The sequence below is a fragment of the Triticum urartu genome, chromosome 7 (assembly GCF_003073215.2).
Source record: "Triticum urartu cultivar G1812 chromosome 7, Tu2.1, whole genome shotgun sequence".
In the NCBI taxonomy this organism is placed as follows: Eukaryota; Viridiplantae; Streptophyta; class Magnoliopsida; order Poales; family Poaceae; genus Triticum; species Triticum urartu.
In genome coordinates this window covers 39,798,014-39,813,715 of record NC_053028.1, presented here as the reverse complement: position 1 = coordinate 39,813,715, position 15,702 = coordinate 39,798,014, and the positions used below count along the sequence as shown (strand labels likewise).

The 15,702-nt window shown below is 45.7% G+C and overlaps 1 non-coding gene across 1 annotated transcript; it reads right to left on the bottom strand.

Moving 5' to 3' along the window:
* Positions 1 to 8,873: 8,873 nt before the first annotated feature.
* Positions 8,874 to 8,945, bottom strand: TRNAG-UCC. The gene has a single exon. It is a non-coding gene; the product is annotated as a tRNA-Gly (tRNA).
* Positions 8,946 to 15,702: the final 6,757 nt, after the last annotated feature.

Here is a 15,702-nt window from a genome sequence, read left to right as displayed (position 1 = left end):
GCCCTCTTTGTACCTCAAGCATATCAATTGTTTGATCAAGAACATCTTGTTTGTACCTTCTTTCCGGGCAAACAACTCTTCCAATTTCTGCCATAAGGTGCGTGCATGTGTCTCATCAATGATATGGTTCAAAACATTGTCATCGACCCATTGCCGGATGAACCCACAAGCTTGGCGATGAAATACCTTCCACTGACCTTCCTCAATGCCCTCTGGCATCTCAGTGGAGAATACTGGCTTCTAGTATTCTTTCACATACAACAAGTCCTCCATCTTGCCCTTCCATGCTTGATAATTTGTACCATTCAAAGATATCATCCTGCTGGTATTCACTTCCATCTTTCACCACAAGAAACTCAACAATTTGCACAAACAAACCAAGGCTCTGATACCACGTTGTTGGGGCTGAACAGCAACAATGCGCTGCACAAATTCACCGACACGGCAAATATGCACACTACACAGCCCCTGCACTTTTGATGAACTTTGAGGACATCTTCAACCAACAAGTAAGCAACGGAATAACACAAACAACATGCACATGTGACACAGGATTTAACGTGGAAAAACCTCCTCAACTTGAGGAGTAAAAAACCACGGCTGTGGACCGACCGGTCCATGCAATTTCACTATGAGAATGATGAGTACAAAGTCTGCTCTAGAACCTCTAGAGAGATTTACAACACACTCTCCACGTTGCCAACCGGCAACAGCAACAACAACCACAAGAAGAAAGATTTCAGCAAAACAGAGTTTACACAGCTTCTGTACCCTTCAATATTTTGCAAACTGCTCTTAAACCACTGAACCAAACATCACTAAATTTGGCAGACAAGTAGACACATGAGTTCTTGACATCCCCTCCAAATTTCAGCTCAATCGGACATCATTTGCCTATCCAAACTGTTCGTCTCCCAAAACTAGTCTGTTCTGAAACTGCAGCAGTCAGAGTTGACAAAACCACTCTCAAATCTGATGCTCCACTGACCCAATCCTCAACCCAGCTAACCATATCGAAGTACTCAAAGTAAGGAACGAGATCACCAAGTTTGGGGCCGATCCAAGCACATTTGAGCCTCCAACCACCAGCTTGAACACTGTCTATTCAGATGCAGCAAATCTGGACATAACCTCTGCTTCTTCTTCTTCCTCTCTCTCAGGTTGTGTTTTCTCTTGTGTGCTCTCACTCTCGCTCTCACGAATGGCAGCCACCACCAGCAGGGGTGGAGTGGCTAGGGTTTTCTCCTTGCTCCCTTCATCAGGAAATACTCACAACCGTTGGATGCAGAACAGATCAATGGTTCATATGTGTTGGACTTGTGTGGGCTAATGTTGGGCTGCCAACACACCTCCATATGGAGGGACTTAGCCCAACATGAACATCTAACCAAAGGTTATACTCAGCCTAGCATAGAAGAACAATGTCTAAGGAGGAGAATGGCCACACCAAAAAGCACACAATAAGTTCCCCGCGTCTCTCAATCCCATGGTATGCTATTTGGCTCTCATCGAATGGCCAGATCAACAACATGGTAATCAGCCTGCTTTGTCTCTATTCATTACTCTCTTCAACTATGCAACAACTATAGGTGGTACTCTCATGTTTTCTCTATGCTACTGCATCTACCTTTTTATAACACGGTTTGGCTAGGTCCATATGTAGGCTCTTTTACACTTTCCTTTACCCTTTTGGCACTGTAATAATGTTCTAATAAATAAATAATGGCTACATATGATTCATTGCATCTGTGAGGGAGCATGTGGTTCTTATCAGTGGCGCAGGATGGAGAAAACTTAAGTACCATGCAAACTTAAATAAAGTATCTAAATTAATGTACCATGGAGAAAACTTATGTGCCCCTCTGGTCTGGATCCTGTGCGCTGTGTCGTCGCGTTCTATCCTCTAACCCACCATCTACCTGCAAGCCGCGCTGCTGCCTGCCTAATATACCGTTCATTCTTTTCTTTTACCAGACTAGGAAATTTCCGGTACATTGCAACGGAGACAGAAATGATGACGGATTGTGATTGAGTTCTTTCGTTGAATTTATTATGTTACCAAATAATTATTGATCGTGATTCATTCCTTCCCATGAACTTAAATTAATTGTGTTACCAAATAATTATTAACACGGTTGATTCCTTCTCGTGAATTATCACATTACCATATGTTAATCTGATTTGACCGATGACATTAAAAACCGTTATCAATGAATATCAGGAAGGATGAAAAAGCGATGGAAGGTGAACGTAGCTTACATGGGAGGTTGGATGAAGCAGTTCCTTTTAAGTATATATTCGCATGTGTGTTGCAATGAAATGTAAATATTTTAGTGCATTAGCTTGTGATTTAATTGACCATATTAATGCGATTGTGTAGATAAATGTTTATCAAATCATGTCTGTGATTTACCTTATATTTCGATGAGAAGTTTGATAATTAAAATAAACTGAAATTGGTTCAGAAGGTAAGTAATTAAGATGATTGATTTTCATACAATGAATGTTGGACGAGGGGGTAGTGAGAAGAAAAGTGGTGAAACATTAAATCTTACAGTCTTTTTAAGTAGTAGAGATAGAGAGTAGAGACTAGGAAAATTGCCTGTGTGTTGCAATGTAATTAAAAAATCACACGCCGATAGTCTAGGCTTCGCTACATATTAAAGAATGTCAACTATGTTCTTTTTTTAATACAGTACAGACGTAAGCGCTCATATACACGCGCATACACTCACCTATATGAATGCACACACGCATACCCTACCCCTATGAGCACTTCCGAAAGACTGAGTCGGCATCTCATCTTGAAATTTACGAAGTCACCGTAGGCACCTCGTCGTCGACGGGAACGTCTCCTCCCACTGAATGCGCATCGCCGGAAATCGTGAAATAAATGCGAGCACCAGAATTTGAACCCTGATGGGCTAGGGATACCACAGTCCCTCTAACCATCCAACCACAGATGGTTCGCATGTCAACTATGTTCTCAATGCACCACAAGACTGCGATTTAGTCAGCGAGGATGCAACGAGCGGCCACATACATCCATGATGCTGACCTTCATCTCCATAGTGTCGAAGCATATGAGTATGGATCCCATGGCAGCGCCAGCTAAAGTCATCTATGATATTGGCCTCCTTCTGGGTAGGTAATATTTTGCTCTTAAAGTCCCCACCAACACCAAAATCTCATGGTGCTCAATTAATATTCATGCTTGTTTGGCAAGAAGCGCCTCATTGAAATCCCTCATGCCCCTAAAGCCTATACCACTCATGGACTTTGAAAATATCACCTTATCCGATGCAAGCCTCGCCATTTTCCTTTTACCTTATTCTATCATAAAAATCAGCAGAAGAAAAACTTTTACCGTAATTTTTATTAATATATTGCATTTAATCCATAACTATAGTTCCGCTATATTGTTTCGGATCACATAATGCACACCATAAACATCCAGACGAAGCATAGACGAAATGGGGAACATTGAGAAGATGAACAAGAAGAGACGTATGGGCCGTATCTGACTGATGGATCGACTCTCGGGTCTTCACTACAAGGTGCAGCCACAAGCAGAGGAGGAAGGTGTAGACCATGGCCACCAGGGTGGCGACGACAATGCCCTAGAGCACGGTGTCGATGGCAGGTGGATGAGCAGCAGTCCAGGCCAGCCACGGAGGAGGCCGTAATTCGTAAGTGAAAACTGATGGAAAGTTTTTCTCATTCATTACAGTCAGGTACAGGAGATACATATAGGGGCCGTAGCCCTGCCCAGGACGCGGGCGTCGTGGGATCGTGGCTGGAGCGTGGAACACTCCAGCGCTGACCAAACTGTCTCCTAACACCGTCCCGCAGTGTCAACGGCGGGGTCGACGACGTTGAGACTGGATCGGATGTCGTTGAAGGCCGCAAAGGGGAGCCCCTTGGTGAAGATGTCCGCAAACTGCGCGCTGGTGGGGACATGAAGAACTCTGACCTCTCCTAATGCTACCTTCTCTCTTACAAAATGGATGTCAATGTCAATGTGTTTTGTCCTACGATGCTGAACAGGATTACATGACATGTAGACAGCGGAGACATTATCACAATACACGATGGTAGCCTGTTGGATAGGTCGATGTAGTTCACCAAGAAGTTGACGAAGCCACACTGTCTCAGCAACGGCGTGAGCGACCGAGCGATATTCAGCTTCCGCGGAGGACCTGAAGACGGTTAGTTGCCGCTTCGATGACCAAGAAATCAAGTTATCACCCAAATATACACAGTAACCGGAAGTGGAACGCCGAGTATCTGGACAACCAGCCCAGTCCGCATCAGAATACGCTGTGAGTGTATGAGGGGAGGATGGGTTGATGAGAAGACCATGATCAAGCGTGCCTTTGAGGTAGCGAAGAATGCGTTTGACGTGGTTGAAATGAGGCAGGCGTTGGTCATGCATGTAGAGGCAAGCTTGTTGAACAGAATAGGCGAGCTCAGGACGGGTGAGAGTCATGTATTTCAGCGCCCCTGTAAGGCTGCGGTAGAGGGTAGGGTTAGAGATAGGCTCACCGTCTGAAGAAAGCTTGGAACCGGTTTCAGCGGGAGTGCGTGTCGGATGGCAATCAAGCATGCCAGCTTTGGAGAGAATGTCAAGAGCATACTGACGTTGGGAAAGAAATAGGCCCGAGGTTGAACGAGAGACGGTGATGCCGAGGAAGTGATGGAGGTGGCCTAGATCAGTCATACAAAACTCAGCACGCAAGGAAGAAATGACTTGCTCTAGAAAAGAGGTGGAGGAGGCAGTGAGGACAATGTCATCTACATAAAGAAGAAGATACGCAATATGAGCATCAGATTTGAAGATAACAAGAGATGAGTCAGACCGTGAAGGGAGGAACCCAATGGTGTGCAGAAAGGTAGCAAACCGATGAAACCAAGCACGCGGGGCTTGTTTCAAACCATACAATGATTTTTGCAAATGACAGACATGGTCTGGAAAAGATGAGTCAGCAAAACCAAGTGGCTGTCTACAGTACACCGTTTCAACAAGAGAGCCGTGAAGAAATGCATTTTTCACATCGAGTTGATGAATGGGCCAAGAGGAAGAAACAGCGATGCTAAGAACGGTGCGTATGGTGCTCGGTTTGACAAGCGGAGAGAAGGTCTCGTCGAAATCAATACCAGGCTGCTGTGAGTCCCCGCGACAAACCCAACGAGCTTTGTAACATGATAGAGAGCCATCGGAATGGAATTTGTGGCGAAAAACCCATTTACCCGAGATGACATTAGCACCGGAAGGACGCGGGACAAGAGACCAAGTGTTATTGAGGATAAGAGCGTCATATTCTTCCTGCATGGCACGAAACTAGTTGGGGTCAAGAAGGGCTGTTTTGTAGGATGAGGGAATAGGTGAAATGGTGGGCGAGTCGGTGGTAGCGGTCAGGTTGAGTCGGCGGGAAGGAAAACCGAAGCCAGCTTTACTACGGGTGCGCATGTTGTGCTTGTTGATGGGAGCAGGAATAGGAACCGCACGGGGCGGAATAGGTGGAGCTGCACCGGAGGAAGAAGAAGAGCTGAGAGAGGGAGAGGCAGCGGAAAGTGGGGATGGCGACTGGCTGAGAGCGGGAGCATCAGCATGCAAGAAGGGGATTCGTGATGGTGGTGGGTCCGATGCATGGGAAGGAGAGGGGGGAGGGGTGTGGGTGAAATAATGGGCTGGTCAGTGTTGGTGGGTGGGGGCTGATCGACTTGAACAGGCCCATGCAGAGCATGCACGTCGATCGCGGGATGCCTAGGTGCCGTGCGGTTTGGTGCGGACAGTGGGGAGGAGAGATCAGGTGGGTTGTGACCGGCAAAAGGAAAAATGGTCTCATCGAATGTGATGTGGCGAGAGAGAATGATGCGGCTAGTAGGAAGATGAAGGCAACGGTAGCCGCGATGATCATCGGAATACCCGAGAAAAACACACGGCAATGAGCGAGGCGCAAGTTTATGAGCGCATGTGGCAGAAAGATTAGGGAAACATAGGCATCCAAATATATGAAGGTCTACGTAGGAGGGAGGGGTAAGAAAGAGAGAGTGGTAGGGAGAGAATTGGGGGCAAATTTTGGTGGGACGTATGTTAAGTAAGAAGGTGGCATGACGAAGGGACTTGACCCAGTATTGGGGCGGCATAGATGCTTGGATCAAGAGAGTACGTAGAATATCATTGATACTGCGAAGAGATCGCTCAACCTTGCCATTTTGCGGGGAAGTATATGGGCAGGAGAACCGGAGGAGAATGCCATGGCGAAGAAAGAAATCACGGTTGCGAAAATTGTCAAATTCACGGCCGTTGTCACATTGCAAAAAGCGAATGGGGAGGGAGAAGTGGGTGTACACGTAGCGTTGGAAATTCACAAACACGGTATGAACATCAGATTTGCAGCGGAGTGGGAAGGTCCAGATGAAGTGTGAGTAATCATCCACTATTACAAGATAAAACTTAAATCCGGACACACTAGGAACAGGTGATTGCCATATATCACAGTGCAACAACTCAAAGGGAAAGGAACTGATAGTAGTAGATGTGCCAAAGGGCAGTCTAACATGTTTGCCCATTTGACATGACTGACATAAAGAGGAGTCGTGTGACTCCCAAACGTAGGGTAGCTGAAACTCGCGAAGAAGAGTGGTGGCGGTGGCGCTGTTGGGATGACCGAAACGGCGATGCCAGAGCGAGACGGAGGCGACCATGGCATGAAGCTGCGGTGAGGGAGGCGCGCCGCGAACGGTGTACAGGTCATCAGAGCTATTGAACCGAGCGATCAGCACCTTGCTGCGAAGATCCTTCACAGAGACAGCCAGAGGATCAAATTCAACAGAAACAAGATTATCAATAGTAAAATGGCGAACGGAGATCATATTTTTAATTAGTGCAGGCGCAACAAGTACTTCACGTAAGGAGAGATTTGGAGAGAGAGAGGTCGAGCCGGTGCATGAAACAGGCATGGATGAACCGTTTCCTACTGTGATGGAAGGAAAAATGGAAGGATGAATGGAGGAAAGCGTAGAGCTAGATGCGGACATGTGCGCGGAAGCACCAGAATCGAATATCCATTCCGTACCTGTATCCTGAGTGGTAAGCGAGTTCATGGCAGCGATGAAGGCGGCTTGGTCCCAAGTTGGTGGCGTCGGTGTAGAGGACGAAGCAGCAGATGAAGCCGGTGGCGTCGCGTGATCCCACGGCGAAGCAGGCGGGGCACCGTAGGAGTACGCCGAAGGATCTGTTGATGACGGCGCGGTTTGGTACACAGGAACATACGCCGTGTAGGCGTTCGGAGGAGGCCGCGAGCCGAGAAGACCAGGGGCGCCAAGTTGGGGACGCATACCGGGCGGCCCCCACGCGCCGCCGTAAGCCGGAGGAGCACCGTAGGGAGAGGGTGCCGACCACGGCATAGGCCAGGCCTGAACCAACCCAGTCCACGGGTCAGGTGAGGGACGCCACGGCGCCGAAGCAGTAGTTGATGATGATGGCGCCGCCGGAGCAAATGGCGGAGCAGGCGTCGACGGCGCGGAGGAGGCAGTCGAGGACGATCCCGAAGAGCGCGGAGGACGATAAATGGGGTTCTTGCCTTTGTAGTTCGGGCTGGGACGCCACCCCGGGGGCGGCTGTGATGAAGACGACCCGGAGTGCGCGGACGGCGGTGCCGCAGCGGCCGGTGCGGCAGGGCGCGGAGTAGCGTGGAAGACGCGCGACGCACCAGCCTTGCGGGCTTGATTCTGCTCCTCCATTTGCAGCATGGAACGAGCCTCGGCCAGCGAGGGCAGAGGACGAAGAAGAGGGATTAGCGTCGCCTGCTGGGCGAAGCGTTCGTCCAGACCACCCATGAGCGCATGAAGAAGAGAGCGATCAGCGACGGTTTCGCCGAGCTCTCGCAGTTCGTCGCCGATCGCCTTGATTCGCTGGCAGAAAATGCCCACCGGACGGTCGCCTTGAGTGATCGTACGCAGCTCGGTGTTGAGGGCGGAGATGCGAGCGTCGCGGTTGTCTTGGAAGAGTCGACGAAGCTCGAGCCAGATGTCGCGGGCCGTGGCGCCGTCGGTGACCACGAGGTTGAAGAGCTCCGTGGATATGCGAGTGTAGAGCCACTGGATGATCGCGAGATCGTCTTTGACCCAACGCGGATCATGCGGTGAGGGTACGCACTACTAGGAAAAGGCCTACTAATGGCGCACCAGTTTTACCTACTAATGGCGCACTACTGGTGCGCCATTAGTAGCACGCCACTAGTATTTTTTTACTAATGGCGCACCATTAGTATACCACATACTAATGGCGCAGGTGCGCCATTACTATCTGACTTAGTAATGGCGCACCACATAGAAGTGCGCCATTAGTAATATTTTTTTCAACTAGTAATGGCGCACCACCCCCATGGTGCGGCATTAGGCTGGTCACAATAGGAAAGAACATAAGCTAGTAACTTACACACTTCCCTAAACTATGTTACTACCTCCATAGTGGGTAGGAACATCTATGTAGTGTCATGCAACGATGTATTTATTAGGTTATAGACTCATTGTTTCTTGGAGTGTGTGATGTTCCGGTAACTTAGCTAGTTACCACAAGCACCTCTCTCTTCATTAAATATGTGCCACATAAGCACAGTTGTATTGGAGTGTGTGATGTTACTCCTAAGTTCCTCCCCATTGTGACCAGCCTTAGTAGTTTTGAAAAAATTAAATTTTTTGCGCCATTACTAGTTCAACTAGTAATGGCGCTATTAATGGCGCACCACGCCCACGGTGCGCTATTAGTAGTTTTGAAAAAAAAATTGTTACTAATGGCGCACCGCAAATGTCTGGTGCGCCATTAGTGTTATTTTCATCTATAGCCCTTTTCCTAACGGTAAAAATGCGTCTGCCGGGAGTCAAACCCAGGTCTATTGCTTGGAAGGCAATTATCCTAACCGTTGGACCACAGACGCTTTGACATGCCAATTTTCGCAATACATGTTATTCATAGAACATTTGTACAATAAGGATGCAAGTGATAGGCATCACACCATGAGTGCGAATTTTCAGCGGACGAGCACCAGGCAGGCCGCTATCCTGGGCATCCTTTTGGGCCTGAGGATCTGGATTTTGTCAGTGGGTGGCAGGCCTATCTTGCGAGGACATGGATTTTGGGCCATGGGTTTTGTCAGTGGGCTTTCTGACATGACATGACGGTGGAAAGTGAACCACATTGCGCGGCGCAACGCTGTGCATTGCACAGGAGCGAGTGTCTCGCGTAAAAGTTAACTCGCTACTGCTAATTGACCATTAGACGTGAGCATGCCACAGTTGCGTGATTAGGGAAGACTTTTGCTCTGTCACACAAAGCACATGTGGCTAAGCTGTTCCGATTTTCTAGCATGTGGAGCAGATAAAACTGAAGTGCCAGGTTAGTGGTGATGGTTTTTAAACACAACGACAGTGTTGCATTTGCTGGTCAAAACGGACAGACGAATTAACATGAAACAGATAAAACTTGCTTAGTGAAGTGATAGCTAATGTGAACAAACTTGGGTCTTCGCTGGCCGCCAATGCTCCACGTCCGCACTTGACAAACTGGTTCCGCCAGCCAACGTTGCTCCACGGCATGCATGCACATGGCGTACAGGTCCCCACGAACAAGGACGTACAGTTCTGCAGCGACGTACATGTCAGCTTGGCGTCAGAGGGCTAGGTCCTTTTGCATGTGCGTGGGGCCTGACTGCTTCAATACGGGCCAAAAATAAATCAAATACATGAGATACGCACTGGCAGCACGGATCCATATGGTGCTGTGACGGCCCTGATAGCGGCCTGCCTGCAGCGCGGCCGCTGTTCGCATTTTTCGTCACACCATGCCCCTCCATCATCATGAAGAAAGGGCACAGTACGAAGCTGCAGGTGTTAAACATATCGTACCGTCTCTCCCATCAACTTAGTCTTTCTTCTAGGCAACTCAAAAAAAAAAAAGCTTAGTCTTCTAGGGCTGGACTTGATTAAAGTACTAACTTGAACATGTTAGAGCTAGCATCTTTTGTCGGTAATCAGACCACAAAAATCATTGGCCAAATCAAGGTGCTAATTGGCGCTGCAAATGAGCATTGTCATGCAGTTCAATTGTTCTTATTGTAATGCACCGTAGTTCAATAATCAGTCTATTGCAACAAACAAAAGTACACATGACTAGCAAAGGGTCCAACCATCCAGGGCATGTTTGGTTCATGACTAATTTTGCCACAGTTTTTCAACATCTCGTTGATTGTCAACGCCTGAAAGGATGGAAACAAAAGGTACTATATCCATGCAAGGTAAGGATATTTTGTTGAAGTCTGTAGCTCAAGCAATTCCTTCATATGTCACGTGAGTGTTTAAATTGCCAAAAGGAATTTGTGAATTAATTACTGATGAAATGTCGAGTTTTGGTGGGGAGACAGTGAAGAGAAGAAGATGCTTTGGTATGCATGGCGAAAAATGTGTATTCTGAAGAAAAGAGGGGGCATGGGTTTTAGCGATGTACAAAGCTTTAATCTTGCTATGTTAGCAAAACAGGGTTGGCGTCTAATTCAGAGCCCCGATTCTTTGTGTGCACGTGTGTTAAGTGCAAAATATTGTCCTGATGGAAACATACTGAATGCGGGTCCCAAGAAAGGCTCTGCATTTACTTGGGAAGGTATTGTTTCAGGGATCCAAACCTTTAAGAGGGGATACGTTTGGAGAGTTGGGACTGGTTCAAAGATGATTATTTGGAAAGATCCTTGGATACCCTCCAATGTTCCGGAAAGTAATCATTCCGTGGGGGGAAACTTTATTGTCAAAGGTAGAAGACTTGATTGACCAATACTCTGGTCAATGGGATGAATAGCTTGTACGCTATGTTTTCAACCTAGTTGATGTTGCTATAATCCTACGAATCCCTCTTTGCGTGGATGTGCTAGTGGGTTTTGTAGCATGGAATTACACAAGGTATGGTACACTCTTGGTGCGATCTTCATATCATGTTGAGTTTGATCACCAATATGCCGCATGCTTGGTACATCCTAATGGTGAAGGTAATGTTAAATGGAATATGGAAGGACACTTGACGCCTGTGAGGCCCTGGTAAAATAAATCACTTTACATGAAAGATGCTGAGAGTACTCTTGGCGAGTTACAGTGTGCTTGCTTTGTGTCAATATTCCAGTCACGGGTACATGTCCGGTGTGCGGAAGTGGGCTAGATGACATACAACACTTCTTATTCACATGTCCTCGTGCGTCGGCAATTCGGGCTTAACTGGGATTGGAAGATGTTATCTAGAAAGTTACTCCCTCCATTCCATTATGTAGTGCTTATAGATCTTTTTTTGAAAAGTCAAACTTTACAAACTTTGACTAAGTTTATAGTGAAAACTACTTATATCTATAATACCAAATATATACAATATGGAAATACATCTTGTAATGTATCCAATGATATGTATTTGGTATTATAAATGTATGTATATTCCTCTGTAAACTTGGTCAAAGTTTGTAAAATTTGACTTCTCAAAAAATATATACGCACTGCATTATGCAACGGAGGGAGTATATTGGAAGATTGCTCGGGGTCTGTCACAATAGAGATTCTAGAGAGAACTCAGGCAAACATTGGGGAGCTGCCAACGGCGGAATTGATAGTAGTAGCAGCGTGGTACATGATGTGGAGACGGTGCCAGTTCATGGAAGGCGAAGTAATACAATCTCCTGATGGTGCTGCTATCTCTATCAAAGTGCTGGCCAGGAACTTTGTAAGGGCAGCAACTCCTAAACAGATGGTTAAGAAGTGTGATCATATGTGGAAAAAGCCTAATCATGGATGTGTAAAGGTAAATGTAGATGCTTCATTTCAATCTAAAATGCTGTCGGGCGCCACAGGAGCTGTTGCACGTTATGACAGACGTAACTTTCTGACAGTACCTTCAAGGTGGAGACGGTGAACTAGCAGAACGCTTACTTTGGTGCAGAAGTGGCTATATTTATGGAATGCAATACTCTGGCTTCTGATTTTTTGAAATTTTCATATGTCGTTTGCTTCTTCTAGCTAAATCTTTCTTTAATTCTAGATCCTCTTCTGTTTGGGATCCACCTATGACTCTATTTCTCATATGCTTGTAAATGTTATGGCTATCATCTGAGAAAAAAGTCCTATTACTATAAAAAGAACCTTAAGGCAAATTATGACTGCCACAAGAAGTGTGGTGAAGAAAGTTCTCACCAAAAGTGTGGAAAGATGTAGCAAAAATCCCTATGACATACAGACCAAGTAGCTAGAAAAGTTGGCAAATTACAAGTCTGTCAATGATTCAAACACATGCGTAAGATAGTGTGAGATGACTAAGATTAAGTGTGGCAACCATAGGATACAAACCAAACATGCCCCTAGTAAGATTTACATTCGTGAATGACAATGGCTACCAAGGCTCAGCCATCGTACCACAATACATTACCAATGTTGTCATCTCTTAGATCACGCTCTTGTCGTGGTCATTGCGGCCGTAGTCAGTTCTGAACCATGTTTTTGTCTAGGTTGCCAGCATTTTTTTCTGGCAAAGACGGGATTTTATTGAATCAAAATGAAGCATAAAGGATATACAACTAACAATTACATCCCCGACCTTTGCATGACTAGGATGAACACAACTAACATTAAGGCACAAACACAAGGAATCATGCCAACATTAAGGCGCGCACACAAGAAAATATACCCAGGCCAAAGAAAAATAAGGAAAAAACATCAAAGTGGTCGAAACAACAATCAACGAACTGCAACAACGACCTTCCACACCAACCATTCGTTGACTTCACAAGGATAATGAGAAATGTGAATCATTTGTGTTGTTAAGCTTAGTACTAACATTGCAAATATTTTTGGTTGCAACACCGATTCAATGTTATTCACATATTTAGGGCTTCCTTTGGGTATGACTAAACCCTCAGTCCAGGACCTAATGCCCCATCTGTGTAACATGGAATGAAGACTCTCTCACATTGCAAGCTCTCTCTTGTTAACTCAGTGATCACTTCCTTATCTATTTTTGCGCTTTTCACACTTAGGTTCCCACGAAAAAATACTTGATCTCCTTGATAAACTTCTAGAACATGCCTCTGGACCAAGAAAACAGATCAAGGTGACAAGTGCAACTTACCAAGGCCATGTGACACGGTTTGCCGCCCCAAAGATAGCAGTGGACTTGGTATTATCAACCCCAAAATTCAAAGTGATCCTTTGCTTCTTAAATACCTACACAAATTCTACAAACGATGCGATCTTACATGGGTTGAACTTATTTGGTCCACGTACTACAACACAAAAACCAGACATGCTTCGGAGCCTTGTGGCTCATTTTGGTGGAGACATCCTAAAGCTCACCCATGTGTACCATGGCATTTCATAGATCGATGTGCGGCAAGGAGACAATGTCCATATGTGGAAAGATCTTTGGAGATGGGAAATTCTGGCGGACTCATGTCCAAGGGCATTCTCATTTTCTCGTGATGAGGACATCTCGTTTCGGGCTTTCTTGGGCATCACGTCGCTTGTCGAGGCATTCCACCTCCCCCTCTCATTGCAAGCACATGATGAGGTACACCACCTCCAGGAAATCACTGCTCATGTGGGCACGACTAGTGTGCTAGAGGCAATAGATCTTTAGTCCTATGTTCGGGGATCAGCTGATTACACCTCTCATAGATACTACAAATTTTATTTCAGAGATGTCAAGGCCCACAAAACATACAAATCGTTATGGAAATCAGAGGTGACTATGAAAAACAAAGTTTTTGGTTGGTTACTCCTCTCTATAAAAATTAAGCTGCTAGTGAATTTTAGTACTTGCATTTCAGACATAATGCTACTATGTAGAGATTCCATCCAAAAAGGATCTTGATTTAGACACATGTGCACAAATCAAAATCCAAAAATAAGGAAAAATATTAATTTTGCACCTAAAAATATTTTGTGTTCTAGTTCACCAATTTGCTTGAATATCTAGGTTTAGTTTATGCATGCATAATGTCTATCTGGTTATAATTATTGAGACAAGAGATAAGCAAGTCAATGATTAAAAGATAAAAGAGATAAACATGCCACCAAGCTCACTCGCATAGGCTAAAATATCTAATCAATTGATTGTATATTTTAACCACTGCAGTCAGTGAGAACTACTCGGAGGGGGGCTCGGTGGTGGCAACGTGAGGCTTTTGAACAAGGAATGGGGAGTGGACACAGATACAACGTTGCATACACATGATAACAAACTGACTCGAAAAGTGGGGTCATTTTTGAGTACACAACACTAACGAGCTAGTTTGCAAAAAAAGTCTGTTCCGCTCGTTCAAAAATAATTTTCATGGGTGGTAAATTTGCAAAAAGTCCTCAAATGTTTCCGTACTCAACCAGTAGTTCCTCGCTCTTACAGTGAAACCGCAGTCCCTCGCTCTCGCTCACCTCTCGCAATCAACATGTAGTCCTTGCTCTCGTAGTTAGCTCAGACACCTCACACTCTACTCTCTCTCCCCCTCTCACTCTCGTTCTTGCTTTCCTCCTTCTTTGCTGCCCCTGTGCTCTGCTCCGGCTCACCTCCAAAAAAGTTTGGATCTTTCGGTCCAAGAAGGCGACAAGTGCCGGATCCGGCGACGGTGAGGTTAGATCTGGTGGCTGCGAGGACGGACACGACAGATCTGGACCACCATCAACACCAGATGCGGGCTGCAGAGGCTGGACACCAACGAGGTGTTGTTGTCCTGCACGATGCTATGGTGGTGACTCAAGCCATGGACCTGCGGGCAGTGGGAGATGGAGGCAACACCCTTCACCATCACCAAGCTCGTGTCGAGGGTGACCGTGGTATCCAGTGGCCCAGAACAAAGGGTTTAGCATCGCATCACGGTACGCTCTCCAGTCCCTTTCCTTGCAGATTTTGCATGCCTTGAGAACTCATCACTGTCAAGCACACACTCTTATCCTAAACAAGGGGGCATGATATTGATAGCATTATGCGTCAAACTTTTACTATATTGCATATATTCATGATAGTCTACGTGTAATTGATCTTAGGAGTATCATCCTGCACATTGGGATTTCACAATGTGCTTTCACACCACCAACCTTTGCAGGGAAGGGGCTAGCGTCGAGCTACTGCAAGAAAAGTGCATTCTTAGTCTACAGGGATGGAGACCAATAGATCTGTGGCTGTTGCATGATCCATGTTCTTCTAGTAAAAGATCTATGTAAGATTCTTAGTCTACATTACAAGTGCGCAGACATTTTCTTCCAGTATCCTAAGACCATGTGCTCAAAAAATTGGAAAGTTCATTCTTCCTGTTCTTACCATATTTTGTATTCTTCAAAAAGATAGTACAATGTTGTAACATGTTGTTTCATTACCAGTCATGGTTTTGCATGAATTGGTTCATGTTTTGCTGCATGATAGCTGCGACCATCATGTTTAGACAATTGGAGTAATTTGTGTGTGAGTAGTTTCAAGATCTCCTAGAAAAAATGCTTTCATTTTGCAAGGTTGAGTAGTGCCGTCATGAAGTAGCTAGAATTTTGCTTCAAATTGAAATATTGAAACAAAACTGTAAATTGTTTGGCCAGTATTGCTTCAAATTGTATTATGAGTAGTACTCCACATAAATGTCAAGTGTTTGCAATGAAAGTACTAGTAGTAGCTTCAGTAGATGAAAGGAG